The sequence below is a fragment of the Gastrolobium bilobum genome, unplaced genomic scaffold (assembly GCF_033153095.1).
Source record: "Gastrolobium bilobum isolate Gb01-03AN ecotype WA unplaced genomic scaffold, APGP_CSIRO_Gbil_v1 utg35864, whole genome shotgun sequence".
NCBI lineage: Eukaryota > Viridiplantae > Streptophyta > Magnoliopsida > Fabales > Fabaceae > Gastrolobium > Gastrolobium bilobum.
The window spans coordinates 3,429-8,764 of NW_026898454.1; the positions used below are offsets into that span (position 1 = coordinate 3,429).

The following is a 5,336-nucleotide window of genomic DNA, read 5'->3' on the forward strand; positions in this document are numbered from 1 at the left end:
TATAAGAAGGTTAATGGGAATGTTGTTGTTTTCCTTGTGCTATATGTAGATGACATATTGCTCATTGGAAATGACATTCCCATGTTACGGTCCACAAAGGTTTGGTTGTCTGAGAACTTCACCGTGAAGGATATGGGAGAGGCAGCCTATATACTAGGTATTAAGATCTATAGAGATAGATCCAAAAGGTTACTGGGATTGTCCTAATCCACGTACATAGACAAGATGCTAAAGAGGTTTAGCATGGATGGGTCGAAAAGGAGTTTTCTTCCAGTCGGTCATGGCATTCATCTCTCTAAGACTATGTGTCCTAAGACACCTGTCGAAAGGGAACGCATGGAGAGGGATATGCATCAGCAATTGGATCCATCATGTATGCCATGATATGTACTAGACCAGACGTCTCTTATGCTTTAAGCATTACGAGCCGATACAGTCTGACCCTGGAAAGAGTCACTGGAAGACAATCCTTAAGTACTTGAGAAGGACTAAGGGTTTGTTTCTGGTTTATGGTGGAAGTAATGAGCTGATAGTGAAGGGGTTCACTGATGCAAGCTTCCAGAGTGATAAAGACGACTGTAAATCTCAGTCGGGCTTTATATACACCTTAAATGGTGGAGCAGTTTCTTGGAAGAGTTCCAGGCAAGAGACCACGACAGACTCTACTACTGAGGCAGAATACATAGCGGCTCCAGAAGCGGCTAAAGAGGCAGTCTGGATCAAGAAGTTCGTTGCAGAACTTGGAATGGTTCCGAGCATTGTTGATCCAATACCTTTGTATTGTGATAACACTGGTGCTATAGCCCAGGGCAAGGAACCCCGGTTTCATCAAAGATCCAAACATGTGCTCCGAAAGTATCACCTCATCCGAGAGATTATTGAAAGAATGGAGATAAAGATGGATTACGTCCCCACTGATGATAATTTGGCCGATTCTCTGACGAAGGGTCTCTCCCAGAGAAAACATGATAGTCATTATGAGTCTTTAGGTTTGACACGTCGACCTGATTGGCTCTAGGTCAAGTGGGAGATTGTTAGTATACAGGTGTCCTAGAGACAATCTGTTTTATCAGATGCACACCTTTTTCTATTTGGTATATCATGATTAATAAATTTGAGCAAACTTTATCTTTATCATATTTATGTCTCGCCAATATTTTATTGGTAATATGCGTTTAAAGATAAAGACCCTAGGAATAGAGCAGGTGTTCACTCGGGGATCTATGATAGGGATCATGATCATGAGGACTCGAGGACACTGAATGTCTATTACCTAAAATTTGTTCCTGGTCTTAAATCACCAAGAAAGGGTATTGGTGATCTCAATAAGACTAGTACGACATCATCTACTTGTATGGAGATACAAGGTAGGGACCTCATGGAATGCAGGCATGGTGATGCCTTAGCTGATGTCGTGGGTGGATCTGTTGGAGAACAGATAGCATTGAACTGACCCGCTTAGAGACTCCACAAGGATTCATTATGGAGAGTATCATTGGATTTGTAAAGTTTCTGAACGTTTGGTAGTGCAGGATCGTCCTAGACTTAAGGATGTCATCGAATACTATGTGTTAGAGTTATACTTTGATTGTACAACTCTATCCGCCTGAAAATGGGGAGATGTAACACCCTCCCTTGTATGCATCCAAGAGAGTTGTTTGCTAAGCGGATTAGAGACTTAACGTTAACGTGTGAAATTCTCGTTTAGTAAAAACTTTTTCATTTAATATCAATTAGAAAAGCTTGCTTAGACACTGACTTGGAGAAATAAAACAGCAAGAAAATTCAAAAAGGCTTCCGCTGCGAAACTCTGATTTTTCCCGAAAACGATCTGTCTTGAAAATATTATAAAAAATCCGAGTACAAAAATTTACAAAACTCTTCTTTGCTACTAAGAAACTAGACATCTGGGGCTTCGCGTACATATAAATTATACGCAAATCGGAGGTCTCTAGACCCATGAAACGGAACTCGCAAGTTCCTCAAAAATTCAGTGTATTTTCATAAAAACCTCCTGACTGGTAAAATTTATAATAATTCGAGTTTTCAAAATTTCATTGTAAGGGTTACATAATCTGAAAGTACACAGCTGGGGCTTTGCATCCATATAAAATATACCTCAATCGAAGGTCCGTAGCCCCAGAACGACAACTCGCAAAGTGCTCGCAAATCCGTTTAAAAATCAGCATATAGTAAAATGTTCAGAGATTACTTTCGCACACATTTCAGAATTTTTCCAATGTTACCAACTGATCATAAAGGTCTTAAAAACAGAAACAAAATCATAATCCAATTGTAATCCAAGCTACTCAATTGAATACAGTCATACATCAAACATCAGCAACAACAATAGTCTATACAGCAGCAAATAACAGCAAAAATCCAATTAAACATGTCTTCAAATGCTCTTTCGTCTTCCTGCCATTTTGTAAAAATAGCAGCCCCAAAGGGGTGAGAAAAATCCCAGTAGTGTGGCAGAAAATCCAATATTGCAACAATATTAATTTAAATCCAGAATTTCCAACATTGTCACATCATCGAATAAATTCCGAACAGATATTAAATATCATCAGAGTGCGTATATAACGCCAGAATACTAATCAAGTGCGTATATAACGCCAAGTACTAAACAGAGCGCGTATATAACGCCAAAGTACTAAACAGAGCGCGTAAATAACGCCATAACACATGTCCATAGCACTAAGGTGCACATGCTAACAGAACTCCAAGTGATATTCTTTTTGGCTCACAGAACTGAATATCCAAGGAACCTATGCGCACGGAGCCAGGTTGCTCTTGCTGGGTACCTTCGGCATGCCTAGATGATGCGTGCTCAAACGTATGCTTAGTTTCATAATATATTTCTGTTTCCAAAACTGTATGTAGATGGATGCATGAGATGCTATGTTTTGCTTCACACACACATGATAAGATGCAAAGTTATGATGTTCATGCTCCTCCTCATCAGTCATAGTTCACATGGACTATGCATCATACTTTCAAATAGCATGTGTATACAAAGCAGAATCTTTCTCAAGTCATATTCAAATCAGATTTCACATGCCTTCAAACAGAATCTTGTTACGGAAATATGAGAGCAACAAATCAAAAATTCCATAATCTAAACTAATAGTCACAATAGGTTTAACCACCTAACACTTACCTTGATACTTTAGCTTTTTAACCAAGCAGTCCAAACATCAACAAACAGCCCAATTATTTGGGACCTTGCGCACCTAAACAAACATATACACCAAATCAGAATTTACCTCTATTTTTCCTATGATTTACAATCAGTTCCCATGCTCCCTAACCCTTAGGTTTAATCAAGCACCCTAACGAAAGATACATTTTAAGGGCCTACACATGCAGGTTCGGTTTTCATAATTACTAGGTGCCTATAAATTCATCTTAACAAAACTCTACAATTGTCATTTAATCACTGTTAATTAAATTATACATTACACATGGTGTCTATATAAATTCAGAGTATGCACAGCTAGGTGAAAAATACTAATTCAACCGGACAGCCCCAAAGCATAACAAAGGGTTATTTTCCAAATTCACAAAATCTATTTCGGCTTGCTGTACCAAAGTTCATGGCTGATCTAATGATTAAAAACAAAAGAATATAACTGACACAAGTTTACTCTTTCTAGGACACACATATAAACCGAATAAATAATGAGCAAGGAGGGGTTTTATGTTTGGCTTATATTATCCTCGTCATTAATCATACATATTCCTTAATTAATCTTATCCTCTAAGACAATGATTCAAAATTAACATAGATATTCAATTGACAATAACTCATGTTCTTTCAATTAATAGCAATTAACAAAATCCTAAGGTTCATACAATTTCGGTTTTCATAGGTTGTTACTATTACATACAGTGTTTGACAACACTAGTTCAATTTGACAACACTAGTTCAATTGCTAGCAAACACCAAGTCCCTAGGTGACCTAAACAGAGAAGGAATTGAATAACACAATTTTACAGTTTCTAAACATATAGGGAGCGTCCAAAAAGAATTATGAGAAGGAATGACAAAGTAGATATGTTCCCCTTTTTAAGCTCCGGCAAAGACTAACAATCCCTTTTTTTTTATTTTATTTTAATCTATAAACAGTTCAGCCAGATATTCACCCAGCAGAGGGAACACATATATTTCAAGCTCTACCATTTTAGTTTTGTTTGGTTACTTAGATTCATTTGCATCAAAGCTAATAGCTTTACGGTGGTACAAAAATAAAAGGGAGTGACAACAAAATGTTCCCTAAACTAGAAGCAGAGGCAGAACCGAACAGCAAGAAGTAATTGAAAACAAAATATGTATCTTCCTATAACACACCCACAGCCGAACAATTAGGATTAGAGGAAACTTAAAGTTTGGTTGTTAACTTCTTCCACGCAACCATGTTCCTCCTAAAATGAATGCAGAAAACAGTCACCAAATTTTTGGAGCATCATCACCGCCTCTCACCATGCCAAAGAGTTAAAACAGAAATAAGACAAAGGAGCAGTTCACATCACGTATCTCATGAGCTGAAACGCTGAAACTAGAAACAGAGAAAGTGGGAAAGGCTCACTTGTTCTAATTTCTAATGGATGATAGTGTAAAATTTAGGATGACCACTTTCCCTAGTAAGCATCGTGCCTTCAGCTGCATGTAATGGGAGGGATAGCCCAACCATTGCTGGACCTTAAGCTTGCTACAATGGAGAAGAGTTTAATCAGAACCAGTCAATGAAGAAGGGCACGAATACATCAAAAGGGATCCCTACCTCCTAAAAGTTTCCCTTCAACCGAACAAGAGAAAGGAGTGAAGGATGGGTTTGTATGACAGTCCCTTGGCTATTGTTCATTGTCGAATCAGTGAGGAGAACAAGAATGATATTTCTCCTCTCAAAGCTCACGGTTTTTGGTGCAGCTCTTGGAAGGAATTTTAACTTGCAGTCCATTAATTTTTTTTTCCTTGATATGGTTCACGGCTGGACAAGGGGGAAAAGAACTTTATTTAGGCTTCACACTCCTTAATTTCAGCATGCAAGGTCGAACAAGGGGAGAAGAGGGTAATCTCCTTCTTGGCTGTTACACGGCTTGGAGAAATGGATGAAGGTGGCATCATGGCTGAGTGTGATTCGAAATTAATGTGACCAAGGATCTGCTTGTTGCTTCTTCTACTTGGTTGGAGCAAGGGAAAAATCGCAGGTTGGGAGGACAGATTCCCTCTCGGTTGGGTGAAGTAAAAAGGGAAGATGTGTTGGCCAAAATCTAATTCAAAGGTGCAAGGAGGGAAGAACAAAAATAATAAAATAGTAAGATAACCTTTG

At 38.4% G+C, this 5,336-nt stretch overlaps 1 long non-coding RNA gene across 1 annotated transcript; it reads right to left on the bottom strand.

Moving 5' to 3' along the window:
• Positions 1–2,335: 2,335 nt before the first annotated feature.
• LOC133316474 (uncharacterized) lies at positions 2,336–4,692 on the bottom strand. The gene is made up of 3 exons (XR_009752211.1): positions 4,593–4,692; positions 3,164–3,236; positions 2,336–2,418 (listed from the first exon to the last, which is right to left on the bottom strand). It is a non-coding gene; the product is annotated as an uncharacterized LOC133316474 (long non-coding RNA).
• Positions 4,693–5,336: the final 644 nt, after the last annotated feature.